This window comes from Ranitomeya imitator, chromosome 3 (genome assembly GCF_032444005.1).
Source record: "Ranitomeya imitator isolate aRanImi1 chromosome 3, aRanImi1.pri, whole genome shotgun sequence".
In the NCBI taxonomy this organism is placed as follows: Eukaryota; Metazoa; Chordata; class Amphibia; order Anura; family Dendrobatidae; genus Ranitomeya; species Ranitomeya imitator.
Genome location: NC_091284.1, coordinates 787,722,958 through 787,747,655, shown reverse-complemented (window position 1 = coordinate 787,747,655; position 24,698 = coordinate 787,722,958). Strand labels below are relative to the sequence as shown.

The following is a 24,698-nucleotide window of genomic DNA, read 5'->3' as shown; positions in this document are numbered from 1 at the left end:
GCAGGATGGGAGCAGCACATGACAGAACGGGCGCAGGATGGCAGCAGCACATGACAGAACGGGCGCAGGATGGCCGCAGCACATGACAGAACGGGGGCGCAGGATGGGAGCAGCACACGACAGAACAGGGGAGCAGGATGGGAGCAGCACATGACAGAACGGGGGCGCAGGATGGGAGCAGCACATGATAGAACGGGGGCGCAGGATGGGAGCAGCACATGACAGGATGGGGATGCAGGATGGAGCAGCACATGACAGAATGGGGGCGCAGAATGGAGCAGCACATGACAGGATGGGGACGCAGGATGGAGCAGCACATGACAGGATGGGGACGCAGGATGGAGCAGCACATGACAGGATGGAGACCATATCTAATATATAATTGCCTAGAATACTACTTCCTGCTAATGTCCGGAGCTAATGTCCGGAGCTAATGTCCGGAGCTAATGTCCGGAGATAAGTGACGTCAACAGTGTCCAGTGTCTGATTGGTTGCCGCCTGCTGCGAGCGACCAATCAGAAACGTGCTGTACTGTGACACACTCCGCCCGCCAATTTTGGTGTGATTTTTGAATTTTTACCTCACAGCAAGTTTCTACTGCGTGGAGGCGGGCCCAGTGACGTTGCTCTTCAAGCTCCTGCCGAATTTCAAGTATATATGGATTCTAGACTCCCGATTCTTTAGAATCGGGCTGCCATCTAGTACCAATATAAATGCTCGCCACCCGGACGTAGAACGGGTTCAATAGCTAGTATATATATATGTATAAAACATGATATACCAAAAAGAGACATCGACCATAGTGTCAAAAACACAATAAAAAGACATTATATATATATATATATATATATATATATATATATATATATATATATATATATACTAGATTGTGGCCCGATTCTAACGCATCGGGTATTCTAGAATATGCATGTCCCAGTAGTATATGGACAATGATGATTCCAGAATTCGCGGCAGACTGTGCCCGTCGCTGATTGGTCGAGGCAACCTTTATGACATCATCATCGCCATGGCAACCATTATGACATCATCGTCACTGTGCACGTTGCTGATTGGTCGAGGCAACCTTTATGACATCATCGTCGCCATGGCAACCATTATGACATCATCGTCGCTGTGCCCGTCGCTGATTGGTCGAGGCAACCTTTATGACATCATTGTCGCCATGGCAACCATTATGACATCATCGTCGCTGTGCCCGTCGCTGATTGGTCGAGGCCTGGCGGCCTCGACCAATCAGAGACCTGGGATTTCCAGGACAGACAGACAGACAGACGGAAAAACCCTTAGGCAATTATATATATAGACTAGATTGTGGCCCGATTCTAACGCATCGGGTATTCTAGAATATGCATGTCCCCGTAGTATATGGAAAATGATGATTCCAGAATTCGCGACAGACTGTGCCCGTAGCTGATTGGTCGAGGCAACCTTTATGACATCATCGTCGCCATGGCAACCATTATGACATCTACGTCAATACTGTCCCCGTCGCTGAATCAGAAACGTGGGATTTCTACGTCTTTTATGACATCATCGTCGCTGTGAGACGCGGGATTTCCAGGACAGACAGACAGACAGACGGAAAAACCCTTAGGCAATTATATATATAGATGTCTTTTTATTGTGTTTTTGACACTATGGTCGATGTCTCTTTTTGGTATATCATGTTATACATAATGCTGCTTTGTTTCTGATACTTCCAGGTATTTGGCTTTGACAAAACGTCATGTGCAGATTCTATACGTTTTAGCGCTTTCAGCTGCCCGTGCGTTTTTTACCGGCAGATTTTCCGCATCTAATACGATTCTATGGGGAAAATATAGACATAAAACTCGAGTACCCGCAACAGCATTTAACATATTGCGGCATTTCTATAAATCCCATCCACTTTACTGGCGCTTCATCTTTTATGCAGAAAATATACGCAGTGTCAAAAACGTACTGTCCGAACACAGCCTGCAGAGTAAAAAGTCACATGATCCTTTTAATAAGCTTATAATGTTGCATGTAATGTTGCGTCCCCATCCTGTCATGTGCTGCTCCATCTTCAACCGTCCAGAACACAAAAGTAGACAGATTTTGTGCTTGATTAGGGTGCCGGAGTACTTCTATATACGGTATACATCTTGAGACATTTGGGAAAAGTGGCAAATGATGAATTATGCAATCACATCTGGATAATAAAAAAATACATTGTCAAGCAAACCTATAAAATGACAAGTATTGTAAAAATAGTGCGAAAGCCATAATGAATTTGGTGCAAAAATTTTGCTTTAACTCCAAAAACAGAGACCTTAGTATGTAGTAAGTTACATACTCCTCTGTAAAATTTCATAAAAGTGAAATCGCCCCTCCCCCCCCCCCCCAAAAAAAAAAATAAAAAATGCAATGACATCTCGCACAAAAAAAAACTATAAAGAGTCTGGGTATGTATCCAGCCTAAACATAACATAACATAAGAACGAAGTATAATTCCAAAGCGTAGTAAGCGTGGACCCTGCCCGTCTTCTCTGTCCTTTTGAATTTTTGGAAACTGCAAGTCCTAGCATGTCCTGTACAAGGGTGGGGGAAGTCAATGTAAATGTCCACGCAAGGCTACATTGTCAACTTCTGTACATATATGAAGGGTTCTAGTTTGGGTCAACATAGCCCAAGTAAACTATGTAAATGGCTCAATGTTAGGAGTCAGAAACATAATAGATAGCTATAAGCCAAGTCAAGGTTCAGATGGTTATTCGACTAGCAGCTATCTTGCCTGTCTCTCTCCCGAGTTCTCACGTGTTCTCTGAGTCCTCCGCTTATCTATCAGAGAACTAGAGCCAGAAATTGGACATGCCAGATCCCTATCTCCATCAACATCTGTCCGGCTTGAGTTGGCCAACCCTACTGATACCAGATACCGTGACATTAGAATACTGTGTATGGGGCCTTACGGTTGGTTATACAGAAATGATAGCCGTTGTCTGATCACTCGTTAGGCTGACAGCTATCTTTCTGAAGCTCCTCAAATCTGAAGGCTTCACTCAACTTCTCATGTCTGGCGATAACCTATCTCTCATAGAAATATAGGATTAGGCTTGATAAATTCCAACTGCTTGATCCTACTCTTCCATTATTTCTACGGTAAAGGAAGGGTCGGGAAGTCATCACACACATTAGATGTTCATCGGTTCCTACTGGAATAGACTAGTTCAGCCAACATATGTGTATGGCCACCAGATTTAAAGGATGGGTCATATCTAATTGATCACTGGGTTCCACCAATGCCGATAATGAGGCTCGGCACACTCTGTTTAATTCGAAAAAAATATTCTGGAGGAGCTAGGATGGGATCGAGCCCATGCAGTTGTTATGGGACCCTTGGAAAAAAGGAGATAAGTTTTGATTGGTCCTACCCTATTTGGATATCAGGGGTGTGAGAACTTGTGGAGGGGTCATCATCAGTCCAGAGGAAGTGCATGTCAGCAAAGAAAAAAGGGATGTTAAATTTAACCAAGGGTATAGGAAATGGAAAGGAGAAAAAAAAAAAAAACTTTTCTGTTCAAGCTTGTAACCATAACTGAAAGCCCAGTGTGATTTCTGTTACGGGCCCTTTTTTCGTTCGCGAAGGCAACGCCATGAAGAGCTTGCAAAGTCATATCACGCAACATCCAAAAATTTTGATTATCAGATAATCCAAAAACTTGTGGGTTCCTAAAGTTTGTGGCCAAGTAAAAAATCAAAAAGCACTAGTACGCAAATTGTTCCCAATGTTCTATACTTTTGGTGGCTCCAAGCTTATTGCAGATACAATATCCTGTAAAACTTTTGCTGTGATAATCTGCCCACAGTCATAGATCTGGAGCCTGGCGGTCATGTTATAATCGTCCGCTCTGCATTATGTAGGACAGTTCATACATCAGACATGCCATTTACAAGCATTACAACACAGATCCATTTATTGTAGTCTAGTTCAGTATTGCTACATGCCTAGTGCCCACCATCTACTTATTGGCAGTGACTGCCAACGGGCACGGAGTAAATGAAAAATCAGATCTGACACATCCCATTGTTCAGAAATGGAGGCGCCTGCATCTATGAGCAAGTTCATGATCATAATGTCTACGTCCCAGGACATCTGTGTAGGAACTCAGGATGGGTCATAAATATAAGATCTGTGGAAGTGCGACATCCGGTACGCCAAAGCGAGCAGCTGATGTGAACACTGAATGAAGAACTGCACCTTCCGTTCATCGTGTAGCGGTCGCTCTAAGGCCTCTTTCACACTTCAGTTGTTTGGCGTCAGTCTAAAACCGCCATTTTCCTCAAATAACGGATCCGTCATTTTTTTTGACGGATCCGTTATTTTCCCATAGACTTGCATTAGCGACGGATTGTGACGGATGGTCGTCCGTTCCATCCGCCATGCGACGGATCCGTCGAAATTTGGCGGACGTTTTCTGAAAATAGACGGACATTGAAACATTTTTTGTCAACGCCGAAATGGCGGATCGCGACGGATCCGTCGCGTCCGCCATTCCATAGAATGGCCGCCTATGGGCGACGGATCCGCCGCAACCGTTTTTTCGGCGGATCCGTCGCCCCAATCCGTTTTTTCAATTGCGCATGCTCCGAAAAGTATCTACTTTTCCCAGACAACCCCCAAGTAACGGAATCCGTCAAAAAAAAGGATCCGTTAGAACCGTTTTCTCAACAATTGATCCGTCAATCCGTCACTATGTCGGTAGTGACTGACGCCAAACAACTGAAGTGTGAAAGAGGCCTAAGGAGCTGACCTGCAGTACCCGGCAGCAGCCACTACACAGTGAACGGACGATGCTGACCACCCTAATCTGCATTAGTTTCTCATTATACAATGACATTTCTCAGCTGACTGACAGCCCATGTCTACTTTTGCAACCGATATACAATATATAGTGGACAGATAGGTTACGGAATGTGGCTGCGGGTTGTTTGTAGTCTGAAAACCTGAAGACAATTACAATGGGGAAAATAAGTATTTAATACACTGATGATTTTGCACAGAATGGAGAGGGCTGTAATTTTTATTGTAGGAACACTTCACATGTGAAAGATAGAATCTTAACCCCTTTACCCCCGAGGGTGGTTTGCACGTTAATGACCAGGCCAATTTTTTCAATTCTGACCACTGTCCCTTTATGAGGTTATAACTCTGGAACGCTTCAACGGATCCCGGTGATTCTGACATTGTTTTCTTGTGACATATTGTACTTCATGATAGTGTTAAAAAAAATTTGATATTACCAGCGTTTATTTGTGAAAAAAAATGGAAATTTGGCAAAAATTTTGAAAATTTCGCAATTTTTCAACTTTGAATTTTTATGCAATTAAATCACAGAAATACATCACACAAAATACTTAATAAGTAACATTTCCCACATGTCTACTTTACATCAGCACCATTTTGGAACCAAATTTTTTAGGGAGTTATAAGGGTTAAAAGTTGACCAGCAATTTCTCATTTTTACAGCACCATTTTTTTTTAGGGACCACATCTCATTTGAAGTCATTTTGAGGGGTCTATATGATAGAAAATAACCAAGTGTGACACCATTCTAAAAACTGCACCCCTCAAGGTGCTCAAAACCACATTCAAGAAGTTTATTAACGCTTCAGGTGTTTCACAGGAATTTTTGCAATGTTTAAATAAAAATTAACATTTAACTTTTTTTCACAAAAAATTTACTTCAGCTCCAATTTGTTTTATTTTACCAAGGGTAACAGGAGAAAATGGACCCCAAAAGTTGTTGTACAATTTGTCCTGAGTACGCCAATACCACATATGTGGGATTAAACCACTGTTTGGGCGCATGGCAGAGCTCGGAAGCGAAGGAGCGCCATTTGACTTTTCAATGCAAAATTGACTGGAATTGAGATGGGATGCCATGTTGCGTTAGGAGAGCCCCTCATGTGCCTAAACATTGAAACCCCCCACAAGTGACATCATTTTGGAAAGTAGACCCCCCTCAGGAACTTATCTAGATGTGTGGTGAGCACTTTGACCCATTAAGTGCTTCACAGAAGTTTATAATGCAGATCCGTAAAAATAAAAAAATCATATTTTTTCACAAAAATGATCTTTTCGCCCCCAATTTTTTATTTTCCCAAGGGTAAGAGAAGAAATTGGACCCCAAACGTTGTTGTACAATTTGTCCTGAGTAGGCCGATACCTCATATGTGGGGGTAAACCACTGTTTGGGCGCATGGCAGAGCTCGGAAGGGAAGGAGCGCCGTTTGACTTTTCAATGCAAAATTGACTGAAATTGAGATGGGACGCCATGTTGCGTTTGCAGAGCCACTGATGTGCCTAAACATTGAAACCCCCCACAAGTGACACCATTTTGGAAAGTAGACCCCCTAAGGAACTTATTTAGATATGTGGTGAGCACTTTGACCCACCAAGTGCTTCACAGAAGTTTATAATGCAGAGCCGTAAAAATAAAAAAATCCTTTTTTTTTCCACAAAAATTATTTTTTAGCCCCTAGTTTTGTATTTTCCCAAGGGTAACATGAGAAATTGGACCCCAAAAGTTGTTGTCCAATTTGTCCTGAGTACGCTGATACCCCATATGTGGGGGAACCACCGTTTGGGCGCATGGGAGAACTCGGAAGGGAAGGAGCGCCATTTGGAATGCAGACTTAGATGGAATGGTATGCAGGCGTCACATTGCATTTGCAGTGCCCCTGATGTAACTAAACAGTAGAAACCCCCACAAGTGACCCCATATTGGAAACTAGACCCCCCAAGGAACTCATCTAGATGTGTTGAACCCAAGTGTTTCACTACAGTTTATAACGCAGAGCCGTGAAAATTAAAAAAAAAAAATTTTTCCACAAAAATTATGTTTTAGCCCCAGTTTTGTATTTTCCCAAGGGTAACAGGATAAATTGGACCCCAAAAGTTGTTGTCCAATGTGTCCTGAGTACGCTGATACCCCATATGTTGGGGTAAACCCCTGTTTGGGCGCACGGGAGAGCTCGGAAGGGAAGGAGCACTGTTTTGCTTTTTCAACGCAGAATTGGCTGGAATTGAGATCGGACGCCATGTCGCGTTTGGAGAGCCCCTGATGTGTCTAAACAGTGGAAACCCCCCAATTATAACTGAACCTCTAACCCTGACACACCCCTAACCCTAATCCCAACCCTATTCCCAACCATAAACGTAATCCAAACCCTAACTTTAGCCCCAACCCGGTGTTCACTGAAGGGGTTAACTAGTGAACTAGTGTGACAGTTTTATAGGTCGGGTCGTTATGGACGCGGCAATACTAAATATGTGTGCTTTTATTGTTTTCTTTTTATTTAGATAAAGGAATGTATTTATTGGAACAATATTTTTTTTTTATTATTTATTTAGGATTTTTTTTTTTTTACACACGTAAATATTTTTTTTACTTTGCCCCGGGGGCGATCTGACGTGCACTCCTGGAGGCTTCCCGGCGCCTGCTCTGATCAGGCGCTGTGAAGTCACCTCCCTGCAGGACCCGGATGCAGCCCCGCGGATCATTTTGGACACTCGGCCGCGCACCCCCCTTGAGCGCGGCTGATCACGCTGGATGTACTATTCCGTCCTTGGGAAGTAAGGCCCACCCCACATGGACGGAATAGTACTTCCAATGTTAGAAAGGGGTTAAAAAAAATCCAGAAAATCCCTTTGTATGATTTTTACGTAATGAATTTGCATTTTATTGCATGAAATAAGTATTTGATACAATAGAAAAACAGAACTTAATATTTGGTACAGAAACCTTTGTTTGCAAAAAGGTCAGACGTTTCCTGTAGTTCTTGACCAAGTTTGCACAAACTGCAGCAGGGATTTTGGCCCCCTCCTCCAGATCTTTCAGGTTTCGGTGCTGTCGCTGGGCAACATTGAGTTTCAGGTTCCTCCAAAGATTTTCTATTGGGTTCAGGCCTGGAGACGGGCTAGGCCACTCCAGGACCTTGAAATGCTTCTTATGGAGCCACTCCTTAGTTGCCCTGGCTGTGTGTTTCTGGTCATTGTCGTGCTGGAAGACTCGGACACATGACCCATCTTCAATGCTCTCACTGAGGGAGAAATCTCGAAATACATGACCCCATCCTCCCTTCAATACGGTGCAGTCGTCCTGTCCGCATTGCTGAAAAGCACTCCCAAAGTATGATGTTTCCCCCACCATGCTTCACTGTTGGGACAGTGTTCCTCAGGTTGCACTCATCCTACTTCTTCCTCCAAACATAGCGAGTGGGGTTGATACCAAAAAGTTCTATCTTGGTCTCATCTGACCACATGACCTTCCTCTTTATTATGTAAAAATCATACAATGTGATTTTCTGTTTTTTTTATTGTTAGGTACACTTCACCTGTGAGAGACAGAATCTATGATAAAAAGTACAGACCTCTTCATTCTTTGTAGGTGGGAAGATTTGCAAAACCAGCAGTGTATGAAATACTTATTTTCCCTACTGTAGGTATGCTTAAATGCTGTAGATACAAAACAGTAGGAGGTTCTTAAGCAAAACTGTTTGCAAAGTTCCTTCACACTTTCATTTATTGAAGCAATGACATTGCAATGAGCAATTGGCGCCTGGTAGGATGCTGGACTTTACAGCAGGGAGACCAGCAGTGATTGTTACAAAGGTGTGAAACTCATCTTCATCCCATACCAGAGGCTTCTCCCACACTGACTTCTATTGGGTGAAGATTTCTATGCAACTTCATGTAATGAAAGTCATGGTGAAGAACAGCAGCTCTGAAGCGTGAAAGTCTACACATATGATTCCTACTGGACGCCATCTGCAGACTGTAAGCCCCCACCTGAACCTAACACCAGGCTGACAAGGTGCAATCATCTGCAGCGGCACAGGCCAGTCAAGCAATGGCGTGAGCCAAATATTGCCGTTTCCCTGTTATTCTTAAACTGTTCTCATGGGTGTATTAAAGTAGGAGTCAAACATAGTTTCATAGTTTTTAAGGTTGAAGGTAGGCATTGAGTTCTACCCATACCCCAACATGTTCATTCAGAAGGAGACTAAAGCCCCATGGGGCGATGCTAATAGTCCCATATTAGAGGAAAAATTCCTTCTCCACTCCACATACGACAATCAAACTGGCTCCCTGGATCAACGTCCCTAGTAGCCTTAACCTGTAATATTTGGACTTTTGTAGTGCATTATTCATTACAACATTGTGTAGCAGAGAGTTCCACAGTCTCACTGCTCTCACAGTAAAAAAATCTATAGTCTCACTGCTTTTACAGTAAATAATCTATAGTCTCACTGCTCTTACAGTAAATAATCTATAGTCTCACTGCTCTCACAGTAAAAAATCTATAGTCTCACTGCTCTTACAGTAAATAATCTAGTCTCACTGCTCTTACAGTAAATAATCTATAGTCTCACTGCTCTCACAGTAAAAAATCTATAGTCTCACTGCTCTTACAGTAAATAATCTATAGTCTCACTGCTCTTACAGTAAATAATCTATAGTCTCACTGCTCTCACAGTAAAAAATCTATAGTCTCACTGCTCTTACAGTAAACAATCTAGTCTCACTGCTCTTACAGTAAATAATCTATAGTCTCACTGCTCTCACAGTAAAAAATCTATAGTCTAACTGCTCTTACAGTAAATAATCTAGTCTCACTGCTCTTACAGTAAATAATCTATAGTCTCACTGCTCTCACAGTAAATAATCTATAGTCTCACTGCTCTTACAGTAAATAATCTAGTCTCACTGCTCTTACAGTAAATAATCTATAGTCTCACTGCTCTTACAGTAAATCTATAGTCTCACTGCTCTCACAGTAAAAAAATCTATAGTCTCACTGCTCTTACAGTAAATAATCTAGTCTCACTGCTCTTACAGTAAATAATCTATAGTCTCACTGCTCTCACAGTAAAAAATCTATAGTCTCACTGCTCTTACAGTAAATAATCTAGTCTCACTGCTCTTACAGTAAATAATCTATAGTCTCACTGCTCTTACAGTAAATAATCTATGGTCCCACTGCTCTTACAGTAAAGAATCCACAGTCTCACTGCTCTTACAGTAAAGAATTTATAGTCTCACTGCTCTTACAGGAAAGAATCCAGTCTCACTGCTCTTACAGTAAATAATCTATAGTCTCAATGTTCTTACAGTAAATAATCCATAGTCTCTCTGCTCTTAGAGTAAAGAATCTATAGTCTCACTGTTCTTACAGTAAAGAATCTATAGTCTCACTGCTCTTACAGTAAATAATCCATAGTCTCACTGCTCTTACAGTAAATAATCTATAGCCTCACTGCTCTTATAGAAAAGAATCCACAGTCTCATTGCTCTTACAGTAAATAATCTATAGTCTCACTGCTCTTACAGTAAAAAGTCTATAGTCTCACTGCTCTTACAGTAAATAATCCATAGTCTCACTGCTCTTACAGTAAATAATCTATAGTCTCACTGCTCTTACAGTAACGAATCCACAGTCTCACTGCTCTTACAGTAAATAATCTATAGTCTCACTACTCTTACAGTAAAGAATCTATAGTCTCACTGCTCTTACAGTAAATAATATACAGTCTCACTGATCTTATAGCAGAGAATCTATACTCTCACTGATCTTATAGCAGAGAATATATAGTCTCACTGCTCTTACAGTAGAGAATCTATAGTCTCACTGCTCTTACAGTAAAGAATCTATAGTCTCACTGCTCTTACAGTAAAGAATCTATAGTCTCACTGCTCATACAGTAAAGAATCTATAGTCTCACTGCTCTTACAGTAAATAATCTATAGTCTCACTGCTCTTACAGAAAAGAATCCACAGTCTCACTGCTCTTACAGTAAATAATCTATAGTCTCACTGCTCTTACAGAAAAGAATATATAGCCTCACTGCTCTTACAGAAAATAATCCAGTCTCACTGCTCTTACAGTAAATAATCTATAGTCTCGCTGATCTTATAGCAGAGAATCTATAGTCTCACTGCTCTTACAGTAGAGAATCTATAGTCTCACTGCTCTTACAGTAAAGAATCTATAGTCTCACTGCTCTTACAGTAAAGAATCTATAGTCTCACTGCTCTTACAGTAAAGAATCTATAGTCTCACTGCTCTTACAGTAAAGAATCTATAGTCTCACTGCTTTTACAGTAAAGAATCCATAGTCTCACTGCTTTTACAGTAAAGAATATATAGTCGCCAATTTTAAATAAATATATTTCTAAAGGTGCTATTAACATGGAATTCTTACCAGATGTCGGTAACAATCCATCCAATCCACACAGGCAAAGAAATCAACCCATAGATGTCCATAAATTAAGTTATGTGTTATAATGAGAAATGACACAGGGAAAAAGTATTGAACAATCTTACTGAAATTTATTTGATATTTCGTACAAAAGCCTTTGTTAGTGGTGACAGCTTCAAGACGCCTCCTGTATGGAGAAACTAGTCGCATGCATTGCTCAGGTGTGATTTTGTCTCATTCTTTCACACAAACACTCTTCACATCCTAAAGGCCTAAAGCTTTACTTTCTTTCTCTGAAACCAATTGAGAGTTTCCTTGACTGTGTGTTTGGGATCATTGTCTCACTCATCATCCTGGTAGATGACAGCAGATTTTTATCAAGAATGTTTTGGTACATTTGTCCATTCATCCATCCTTCAATTATGAAGAGTGCCAGTGCCGTATGCTGAAAAACAGCCCCACACCTTGATGTTCCCACCTTCAAACTTCACTGTTAGTATGGTGTTTTGGGGTCATATGCAGTGCCTTTTGGCCTCCAAACATGATGTGTACTATGGAATCCAAAGAGTTCAATTTTGGCCTCATCTGACCAGACTATGTTCTCCCAGTATTTCACAGGCTTGTCTAAATGGTGCTGAGCAAACTTTAAACGTGCTTGAACGTGTTTTGTTCAGCAATGGGGTCTAGCGTGGTGAGCGTGCATACAGGCCATGGAGGCTTAATAGTTTTCTTTGAAACAATTATACCTGCTGATTCCAGGTTTTTCTGGAGCTCTCCACGGGTGGTCCTTGGATAACTCACTCTTCTGTGTGAAATCTTGTGGGAAGCAACTGGTCGTGGCCGGTTTATGGTGATACCATGTTCTTTTCATTTCATTATTATGTCCCGAACAGTGCTCACTGGAACCTTCTGTAGTTTAGAAATTCTACTGTATCGAATGCCATCAGTATGATTTGCAACAATAAGGTTGCAAAGGTCTTGAGACAGCTCACTGGTTTTAGCCATCATGAGAGATTTCATGTGTTGCACATTGGTAATTAGACATTTCTTTATAGGCCATCAGTTGAACCAGCTGATATTGGTTTCCACTAAGTGGCAGGATTGCTTTCTAATTACTGAAAGATTTCAGCTGGTGTCAGGACTTTCCATGGATTTTTGCACCTCTCTATCATCATGTGTTGAATACTTTTCCCTCATTATTACACATAACTTAATTTATGGACATCTGTGGTTTGATTTCTTTGCCTGTGTGGATTGGATGGGTTGTTACCAACATCTGGTGACAACTTCATGCAACAGCACCTATAGAAATAGATTTACTTAAAAAATTGTTGACGTGTTCAATAATATTTCACCCACTGTATATTATACCCGCTGTATAGTATTACTACATGTACTATATTTACTATATCTAGTATTATCTGTAATAAGTATAGTTGAGGTAGGAATGCTACATATAATACTACATATAAGTGTAGTGCAGGTAGTAATACTACATATAATAAGGATACCCCACTTGAAACACCTTTCCAATTGGATGTGCAATTGCAATTAGTAGTACATATAATACTACATATAATAAGTGTAGTACAGGTAGTAATATTACATATAATACTATATATATATATATATATATATATATATATATATATATAGTACATATAATATGTAATATTATATACGTGTAATAAGTATAGTAGAGGTAGTAATACTACATATAATAAGTGTAGTACACATAGTAATACTACATATAATAGTACATACAAGTATAGTACATATAACACTATATATAATACGTGTAGGAAAGGTAGTAATACTACATATACTAGATATGTAGCACAGATAGCAACACTGCATTTAATACTACATATAAGATTACTACATATAATAAGTATAGTACATATAATACTACAACATATAATACTAGCTATAATAAGTGTAGCACATATAATACTACATATAATACTAGATATAATTAGTACATATAATACTATATATAAGTGTAGCACATATAATACTAGATATAATTAGTACATATAATACTATATATAAGTGTAGCACATATAATACTAGATATAATTAGTACATAGCATATTATATATAAGTGTAGCACATATAATACTACATATAATTAGTACATATACTATATATAAGTGTCGCACATATAATACTAGATATAATTAGTACATATAATACTATATATAAGTGTAGCACATATAATACTAGCTATAAGTGTCACACATAATACTAGATATAATTAGTACATAGCATATTATATATAAGTGTAGCACATATAACACTACATATAATTAGTACATATAATACTAGATATAAGTGCAGCACATATAACACTACATATAAGTGTCGCACATATAACACTACATATAATTAGTACATATACTAGGTATAATTAGTACATATAACACTACATATAAGTGTCGCACATATAATACTACATATAATTAGTACATAGCATACTATATATAAGTGTCGCACATATAATACTAGATATAAGTGTAGCACATATAATACTACATATAATACTAGGTATAATTAGTACATATAATACTAGATATAAGTGTAGCACATATAATACTACATATAATACTAGGTATAATTAGTACATATAATACTAGGTATAAGTGTAGCACATATAATACTACATATAATACTAGATATAAGTGTAGCACATATAATACTACATATAATACTAGGTATAATTAGTACATATAATACTAGCTATAAGTGTAGCACATATAATACTACATATAATACTAGATATAAGTGTAGCACATATAATACTACATATAATACTAGGTATAATTAGTACATATAATACTAGGTATAATTAGTACATATAATACTAGGTATAATTAGTACATATAATACTAGGTATAATTAGTACATATAATACTAGGTATAATTAGTACATATAATACTAGATATAATTAGTACATATAATACTATATATAAGTGTAGCACATATAATACTAGCTATAAGTGTCACACATAATACTAGATATAATTAGTACATAGCATATTATATATAAGTGTAGCACATATAACACTACATATAATTAGTACATATAATACTAGATATAAGTGCAGCACATATAACACTACATATAAGTGTCGCACATATAACACTACATATAATTAGTACATATACTAGGTATAATTAGTACATATAACACTACATATAAGTGTCGCACATATAATACTACATATAATTAGTACATAGCATACTATATATAAGTGTCGCACATATAATACTAGATATAAGTGTAGCACATATAATACTACATATAATACTAGGTATAATTAGTACATATAATACTAGATATAAGTGTAGCACATATAATACTACATATAATACTAGGTATAATTAGTACATATAATACTAGGTATAAGTGTAGCACATATAATACTACATATAATACTAGATATAAGTGTAGCACATATAATACTACATATAATACTAGGTATAATTAGTACATATAATACTAGATATAAGTGTAGCACATATAATACTACATATAATACTAGATATAAGTGTAGCACATATAATACTACATATAATACTAGGTATAATTAGTACATATAATACTAGGTATAATTAGTACATATAATACTAGGTATAATTAGTACATATAATACTAGGTATAATTAGTACATATAATACTAGGTATAATTAGTACATATAATACTAGGTATAATTAGTACATATAATACTAGGTATAATTAGTACATATAATACTAGGTATAATTAGTACATATAATACTAGGTATAATTAGTACATATAATACTAGATATAAGTGTAGCACATATAATACTACATATAATACTAGGTATAATTAGTACATATAATACTAGGTATAATTAGTACATATAATACTAGGTATAATTAGTACATATAATACTAGGTATAATTAGTACATATAATACTAGGTATAATTAGTACATATAATACTAGGTATAATTAGTACATATAATACTAGGTATAATTAGTACATATAATACTAGGTATAATTAGTACATATAATACTAGATATAAGTGTAGCACATATAATACTACATATAATACTAGGTATAATTAGTACATATAATACTAGGTATAATTAGTACATATAATACTAGGTATAATTAGTACATATAATACTAGGTATAATTAGTACATATAATACTAGGTATAATTAGTACATATAATACTAGGTATAATTAGTACATATAATACTAGGTATAATTAGTACATATAATACTAGGTATAATTAGTACATATAATACTAGGTATAATTAGTACATATAATACTAGGTATAATTAGTACATATAATATTAGCTATATTGCCGCCCATAAGTGCAGTGCAGGTGATAGCAGCAGCTCCAGCTGTTTCCCTGCCCGGGCACATGTGTCAGAGGTGCCAGTCTCCCCTCTCAGTGCCTGTGTGCTCGGTGTCTGGCAGCAGGGCAGAGGTGGCACTGACAGGATGATGCCAGCGTGTCCTGTGCCCCCCGTGCTCCGGAGCTGCACGCAGACTGGCACATCCCTGTGCCCGCACACTACCCTACTTTCCCCGGCTCTGCGGAATGAGCTGGGCACAGACAGCCTCCCCCTTTACCTGTCACACGAGTGTCCTGCAGAAAGTTTGGGTGCAGCCTGGGTGCGCGGCCGGGGGCTCAGCATGGTGCCGTCCAGCGGGCAGTGAGGGCTGCGCTCAGCGCTCTGCACCAACAATCAGCCCCGTTCACTGGAATGAGAGGAATGTGCGAGCGGCGCTGGGTCCTAGAGCCGACCGCTGCTGTGGCCGCCTGGCGCCCCGGGTCCTAGTGCCGGCGAGTTGTGTGTGTCTGATGCTGAGCAGGGTCCTAGACTTTTTCCTATTTCATCTCATCATTCCAGAAAACCATTTTCCCCTTGATGTAGATTACTTTATGTTGCACCAACATGGAGCACAATTTTGGAGTACATGTATCTTACTGGGCAGTAATAATTTAGAGATGAGCCAATTGATATAGAGGACCCTGGTGCAGCGGCCCCGTCAGTAGTCCGTGGGCACCAGACGGGACCCCTGAGGACGGCCTCCTACCTGCCGGCGCCTCCTGTGATTTGTTGGGTCGGCGTGATGCCACAACAAAGGCGTCACATCAGAAGATGCGCCAGGGATGCTGAGAGGTCGGAGGTCGTCCACAAGGCTCGGTGCCCACAGACTACCGACAGGGTCGAGCTCTCTACTATTAATGACTATTAATGCCATGATGTCGTGGTGCCATGGCGGGGCACAGAAGTGAAGACCGGCTGCCATGGAGGATCCTCCTCCACCAGCACAGTGTGAACCAAATTGTGACTGCCCTCTTATGAATCCACACAGTGAGCGGGCGGTCATGTGACCACAAATATGTGATTTGCATACTCCTGGTCACATTCCGACTAGACGTGTCCAGCCTTGTCCAATACACTTGTATAGAGCGAGGCCACGCACGTCTAGTCGGCACATGACCGCAAGCCTGGACAACCCCTCCAGGTAATACTGAATATGCAAAGGTTTTATGTTGTGTCACTTTTGCTAAAGAAAAGATTGACTTTTCGATCACTTTTTTTATCCTATTCTTACAGAAATCAGGATCAAAAATCAACAATTCTGGATATTTTTAACTAACAGCGTTCACCGTGCTTTATTGATGGACAGTGTGACTCCGGGAATACCAAATTTATATACCGGTAGCTTTTTTTGTGTTTTATTATTTTTCCAGAATAAAGATCCACAGGGGACGGTTCATCAAACAGTTTATGCCACAATTGATTGATTTTGTGACTTTTCCTTTTTGAAAATAGGCGGAGCTGGCCAGAAGGGGTGTGGCCAAGCACCCCCCACAAATTCATCGTTATTTGCATAGCGTGAATTTCAACAGTGACATGCGGCAGCGCCTGGCTGAAGCAACACTTCTTGTGCTGGTACGCCACAAATTCATAAAGAGGGGAATATTACCTAGTCAATTTAGCAAATCTTACCCCAGCGGACAAAACACCAGTCTTTATAAATAGGGGCCTTACATTTTTACTGACCATTTGTTTTATGCCATGTGAAATAGAAAATGTGATATTTTATTATTTTAGATATTTATACTCCGCAATACAAAGTACAGTATTTTTATTGTTTACATTTTTTATATTACAGATAGGAAAAGCGGAAGTTACAGCTCACACGAGCATCCCTCTTCTGCAGCCTCTGTCCCTCTGCCCTGGCTCTGCACACTCGGCTCGGGTCTCCTAGCTCTGGTCTCTCATCTGCGGTTCTGGTCACTCCACTATGGATCTGGTTACTTGGTTCTGGTCACTCGCTTCCTCGCTTGGATTAGTTTATTTGGTTCTTGTCACTCCATTTTTGTTACTCGTTTCTCCACTCAGATCTGGCTACTCAGTTCTCCACTCAGATCTGGTTACTCGTTTTGGCGTCTATAAGCCAACTCAGCTGCACCACATGTCCGTCCTTCCACAGGTCCAGGTGCCAACTGCTCCCCTACTCTGCCCTACTGGACCTTTCATAATTAATAACTGTGCCACAGCTGTCACCTGACCTGGTGTCTCCTCCAACCTCTTCCCCTGAGGAACCAAGTATTTCTTCTTACAAGTCCTGCTGATGAAGTTCTTGCTACTTTCTCTTGTCCCACAACATTTCACCAGCAAATGGCGGTGCCTGCTTGCCGACGCTCTATTAGTAGTGAGGAGCGAGTATACTCGTTACTCGAGATTTCCCGAGCATTTTGGCATGCTCGAAGATTTAGTTTTTGTCGATGCAGCTGCATGATTTGCGGCTGCTAAACAGCTTGAATACATGTGGGGGTTGCCTGTTTCTTAGGCAATCCCCACATGTATTTAAGCTATCTAGCAGTTGCAAATCATGCAGCTGCGTCAACAAAAATGAAATCTTCAAGCATGCCAAAATGCTCAGAGACCACCCAAGCGTGCTCGGGAAATCTCAAGTAACAAGTATACTCGCTCATCACTCTTTATTAGGCCTCAAACTGTGAAATCTCTCATTTGTTCATCTCCTTACATTCCTCTCTTCTTTAAATTTGCCAGTTCTCTGGCGAGAAAGATCATATTATCTCTAGATGCTCTTCAGAGGCGGTCTGAGCATTGCTTGATTCTGAGCATATTCTTGTGTCTCTTGCATTATGTACTTCCAAATTAAGTCATCCTCCTTGTACTTTGTGGGTGGGACACCAGCATTGGAACACTCAGTTTTGTGAGGCCCCTCCTGGCTTATCTTATCTGAAGCACTCCGGCCTTTTGGTACTGCGGCACCCCAGGGTCCTGGTCGTTGCAGTGGTATTGCTTTCCTCTCGGGGAGAGTGATGTTACGTTTGGAGGCAAAGAAGGATAACTGCATCCAGGTATCACAAACATGCAACACAGTTCACACTCCAGACCACCCCCCTGGCATGCACAGCTCCTTTAACCTTCCATCCTCCTCAGAATCTGGTCTGGAACGTTCTAACTGAACTCCTGTCTGGAGCTCTGCCAGGAACAGACTTCTGTCTGGAACTCACTAACTTTCCCTACAGACTACCAGTTATATATATATATATATATATGGGAGTGACCTAATAGATAGGAGCAGAAGCTCCCCCTGAGCCAAATAGTAACGTGTAAGGCATGTACCCAGTTGTGGCGTGAGCTCTGTTGTAACTCCGGAACAAATTCAGGACACGTCATTTTTCCATCATCTTCCAATATCCTCAGCATCTGTATGAACGTTCTGTTGAAATGTTCACAGGCCCATTCCCTGAGGCTTTGAATTGGACGTTTCAATGACAGAGAGTCGGTGCAAAGGGTGCAAAGGGTCTTGGAAACACACTTCTTGGTTAGAGTGAATCCTCTTCAGGCATATTACTGGATGAAGTCGTGACAGATGGCTCGGGCCGCTGACTTTGCCGTCTGACGCCTGGTAGGAGGCACCACTACAAACATCGTTAAATGGTCCGTCAGCACCAAGCCATATTCACAACCATTATGGGACAGGCCGATCATGAGGTATTCCACTATCAACACTTCCATCTGCTCATACGTCCTTATCACCTGAGTGGGTGCCCTCTGTTCTGGAGGCTTAGCCAATTCACACTGATGGCACTTCCGACAAACTTCTTCTACCACTTGACTTAATGGAGGCCAATACACAAACCGTTGCAAGTATTGGAAGGTCCTTTCTGTTCTGAGATGTGCACCCCTCTCTTGGGCTTCCTTCGCCACAATAGGTGCCATCCTTTCTGGAATAATGTATAAATACAGTATATGAGGGGACCGTACAAAGACCTGTCTAATGATCTTTTCACTCTCAGACCTGAGATGGGGACAAGAGGCATCCTCTACGTCTAGAGGAAAGAAGGTTTAAGCATAATAACAGACGCGGATTCTTTACTGTAAGAGCAGTGAGACTATGCAACTCTCTGCCGTATGATGCTGTAATGAGTGATTCCCTACTAACATTTAAGAGTGGACTGGATACCTTTCTTGAAAAGTTTAATGTTACAGGTTATATATACTAGATTCCTTGCGTTGATCCAGGGAACTAGTCTGATTGTCGTATGTGGAGTCGGGAAATAATTTTTTTCCCCAATGTGGAGCTTAGTGTTTGCCGCACGGGGTTTTTTCTTTTTTGCCTTCCTCTGGATCAACAGGTTAGGCTATGGGTTGAACTAGATGGACCTAAATTCTTCCTTCAAGCTTAAATACTATGTTACTATGTTACCACTTGCCACGTAGTCCCGAATTCTGTCGGTATCTGTATTCATCTGTATAGCAGACCACTTTTCATACAGAGACGCTCCCATTGTCCCAGTGTCTGTAAGGCACTGATTGACAAGGCTGCCCTTTTTTACTGCTGGGCTTCTGGCCTAGGGTCACTCACATCTGTAGCTTTGATAGTTCTATGTCAGACTGTTGAAGTTGTACCCATTTGTTTCTTGGGCCTCACAGCACTTGATTTGGCTGGTTTCAACCTGATGATTTTTGAAATGCCATTAAAGCTGTTTCAAAGCATCTGAAATCTGGGGTTTCATCCCCCTCCAGATCTTCATCCACATCATGTACTGGTCATTCATGAGTCTCTCTGGATAGAGCATCTGCATGGGTATTTTCAGCATTCGTCCAATAGACTATCTTATACTGGCACTTGGACATCCTCGTCACACACCGTTGTTCCAATGCTCACAGTTTTGTGTTTCCTAAATGGGCAAGTGGGTTGTTGTCAGTCTGCACATTAGCTTCAGACCCCGATATATACTCTGCAAACGTCTCAGTCATGGCCCATACCAGGGCTAACGATTCCAGTTTGAATGAGCTGTAATTTTCTGCATTTATCTCTGTATCCCGTAGGATTTGACTGGCGTAGGCAATCACTCGTTCTTGCCCTTCCTGGACCTGGGAAAGCACAGCTCCCAGACAGTAGAGGCTTCCGTCCGTGTATAACACAAATAGTTGAGATAAATCTGTCTAAGCCAAGTTTTAGTGCCTGGAAGGACTCTTTTTTTCTTGGCCCCCACTGGAACAGCCGACTTTTGGGACCTCCTGAGCAGATCATGCAGTGGTGCCATAGTATTCACAAAATCCTTGATGAATCTTCAATAATACCCCAGCAGATCCAGAAATTCTCTTAACTCTCTCAATGTCACGGGTGTTTGCCACTTCTGCATGGCAGTCACCTTTTCCTTTGTTGGGTACATACCTTCACTAGAGACCATATGCCCTAGGTATTCTATTTCCCGCTGGAACAGGTGGCACTTTCAAAGTTTTATCTTCAGTCCATGTTTCTGAAGTCACTCTAGCACGTGCCTTAGTCTAGCAAAATGCTCCTCAAACATGGTGGAGTGCAGCACCCCAGGGTCCTGGTCGTTGCAGTAATGTCATTCTCCTCTAGGGGAAAGTGATGTTACGTTTGAAGGCAATGAAGGAGAACTCTTTATCGGGTAACACAATGTATGCAACACGTTCACACTCCAGACCAGAAGGGGGAGATCTAAACCAGTTTAAGGTGAACTCCCCTATAAGAACATCCTGATCTGGAGGGAAAGGGTTCAGTTCCTGTCAGGAAGACAGGGGAAAGGAAACAGAGGAGCCTGTGGCCTGAAGTGCTGCAGCTCCTAGGAAACAGACGGATAGAAAGCAGAACATATTGCAGCAAGCATGAAGGAAAGCAAAGCAAAGGAGAGGATATCAGAGGGAGATCCGCTCAGAGCAGGCTGCCTCCTTCTGAGGCACAGAAATCCGGCAGCCAGAATACAAAGGGAGTAAGGATCTCTACGCTTTACTTCAGAGACTGGCAGGACAGCTAATTGCAAGTTACCTGTCCGCACCTACATCAAGGAGGCACAGTGGCAACCCTCAGAGGCCGGGGCGTGCTAGAGTCCCTACAAACAGCCTCAAGCCACCAGTCATACGGGTTTGTCCTATCCATAGGGGGACAGAGAGAGACATAACTTCTAGAACATCTACAACAGTTGTGAGGACCTTATGAGAGGCTCAGCAGTAAGGTTCCACCTGGATAAGGGGACTATGGATTTGCCTCCAAACCGGCCGGACCCTGCCTGCCCTGTGATCTGTGCTCTGGACTGTGGATGCTATAGTCTACAGTAAAAAGGTAAAGAGACTGCAACCTTGTGTCCTCGTTCTTCACTGCGCCTCACACCATCCACCATCTACACACTGGGAAGCCCTGGGGACATACTTCACCTGTGGGAAGGTATACCCTCTAGCTGCCATAACATCACCCCAGCGGACCCCTTAGCAGCGTCGGTCACCCTGACCGAATACCACAGGTGGCGTCACCAACATATCCCTTTAAAGACCTTTCCCTTTTACACGGACTGTTGTGAATTCTGTGGCCAAGCTCCCTCCTGTGGTCGTGAGTGGTACTTCGGCTGGTTCGGTCTATGAGCTTCCTTTGGTGGATGAGAGTGGTACTGCGGCTTCTGAGTTTCCTTCCTCAGGTGATGAGGTTAAGTCGTTAGGTGCTGCTCTATTTAACTCCACCTAGTGCTTTGATCCTGGCCTCCAGTCAATGTTCTAGTATTGGTCTTGCTTTCTCCTGGATCGTTCCTGTGGCCTGTCTATCCTGCATAAGCTAAGTTTTGCTTGTGTTATTTTTGTTTGCTATTTTTTCTGTCCAGCTTGCTATATTAGTTTTTCTTGCTTGCTGGAAGCTCTGGGACGCAGGGGGAGCACCTCCGTACCGTTAGTCGGTGCGGAGGGTCTTTTTGCCCCCTCTGCGTGGTTGTTTGTAGGGTTTTGTGTTGACCGCAAAGCAATCTTTCCTATCCTCGGTCTATTCAGTAAGTTGGGCCTCACTTTGCTAAATCTATTTCATCTCTGCGTTTGTATTTTCATCTCAACTCACAGTCATTATATGTGGGGGGCTGCCTTTTCCTTTGGGGTATTTCTCTGAGGCAAGCTAGGCTTATTTTTCTTTCTTAGGGCTAGCTAGTTTCTCAGGCTGTGCTCGAGGCGCATAGGACTGGTCAGGAGCGCTCCACGGCTACCTCTAGTGTGGTTTGATAGGATTAGGGATTGCGGTCAGCAGAGTTCCCACGTCTCAGAGCTCGTCCTATGTTTTTGGTAATTGTCAGGTCACTTTATGTGCTCTGAACTTCAAGGTCCATTGTGGTTCTGAATTACCTGTTCATAACAGTACTGGAGGCCATCTCCCCTGATTTGCGGCGGGTGCTGCAAAAATTTCAGGCTAATAGACCTTACCGTTGCCCAGCGGAGAAACTGTTTGTCCCTGATAGGTGGACGAATAAAGTTATCTCTGAGGTTCATTGTTCGGTGTTGGCTGGTCATCCTGGAATGTTTGGTACCAGAAATTTGGTGGCTAGATCCTTTTGGTGGCCGTCTCTGTCGCGGGATGTGCGTTCTTTCGTGCAGTCCTGTGGAATTTGTGCTCGGGCTAAGCCCTGCTGTTCTCATGCCAGTGGGTTGCTTTTGCCCTTGCCGATCCCGAAGAGGCCTTGGACACATATCTCTATGGATTTTATTTCGGATCTCCCCGTCTCTCAAAGAATGTCGGTCATTTGGGTGGTTTGTGATCGCTTCTCTAAGATGGTCCATTTGGTGCCCTTGTCTAAATTGCCTTCCTCCTCTGATTTGGTGCCATTGTTTTTCCAGCATGTGGTTCGTTTACATGGCATTCCAGAGAACATCGTTTCTGACAGAGGTTCCCAGTTTGTTTCGAGGTTTTGGCGAGCCTTTTGTGCTAGGATGGGCATTGATTTGTCTTTTTCCTCGGCTTTCCATCCTCAGACAAATGGCCAGACTGAACGAACCAATCAGACCTTGGAAACATATCTGAGATGTTTTGTTTCTGCTGATCAGGATGATTGGGTGTCCTTTTTGCCTTTGGCTGAGTTCGCCCTTAATAATCGGGCCAGCTCGGCTACTTTGGTTTCGCCGTTTTTCTGCAATTCTGGGTTCCACCCTCGTTTCTCTTCAGGGCAGGTTGAGTCTTCGGACTGTCCTGGTGTGGATACTGTGGTGGATAGGTTGCAGCAGATTTGGACTCATGTAGTGGACAATTTGACTTTGTCCCAAGAGAAGGCTCAACGTTTCGCTAACCGCAGGCGCTGTGTGGGTCCCCGACTTCGTGTTGGGGATTTGGTTTGGTTGTCATCTCGCTATATTCCTATGAAGGTTTCCTCTCCTAAGTTTAAGCCTCGTTTCATTGGTCCATATAGGATTTCTGAGGTTCTTAATCCTGTGTCTTTTCGTTTGACTCTTCCAGCTTCTTTTTCCATCCATAACGTGTTCCATAGGTCATTGTTGCGGAGATACGTGGCACCTGTGGTTCCATCTATTGATCCTCCTGCTCCGGTTTTGGTTGAAGGGGAGTTGGAGTATATAGTGGAGAAGATTTTGGATTCTTGTGTTTCGAGACGGAAACTCCAGTATCTGGTTAAGTGGAAAGGTTATGGTCAGGAAGATAATTCCTGGGTCTTTGCCTCTGATGTCCATGCTGCCGATCTGGTTCGTGCCTTTCATGTGGCTCATCATGGTCGGCCTGGGGGCTCTGGTGAGGCTTCGGTGACCCCTCCTCAAGGGGGGGGTACTGTTGTGAATTCTGTGGCCAAGCTCCCTCCTGTGGTCGTGAGTGGTACTTCGGCTGGTTCGGTCTATGAGCTTCCTTTGGTGGATGAGAGTGGTACTGCGGCTTCTGAGTTTCCTTCCTCAGGTGATGAGGTTAAGTCGTTAGGTGCTGCTCTATTTAACTCCACCTAGTGCTTTGATCCTGGCCTCCAGTCAATGTTCTAGTATTGGTCTTGCTTTCTCCTGGATCGTTCCTGTGGCCTGTCTATCCTGCATAAGCTAAGTTTTGCTTGTGTTATTTTTGTTTGCTATTTTTTCTGTCCAGCTTGCTATATTGGTTTTTCTTGCTTGCTGGAAGCTCTGGGACGCAGGGGGA

General features: G+C 41.6%; 1 protein-coding gene across 3 annotated transcripts in view; it reads right to left on the bottom strand.

Moving 5' to 3' along the window:
• Positions 1-24,698, bottom strand: part of AMOTL1 (angiomotin like 1) — a 183,951-nt gene that overhangs the window by 70,013 nt on the left and 89,240 nt on the right. For 2 of the 3 annotated variants that reach the window (XR_011319439.1, XM_069759171.1), the window contains exon 1: positions 15,867-16,007. The exons of the other annotated variant lie outside the window; for it this stretch is intronic. The gene's annotated coding sequence lies outside the window, so the exon portion shown is untranslated. Of the gene's footprint in view, positions 1-15,866; positions 16,008-24,698 lie in introns of those variants that run through there. 3 annotated transcript variants of the gene reach the window in all.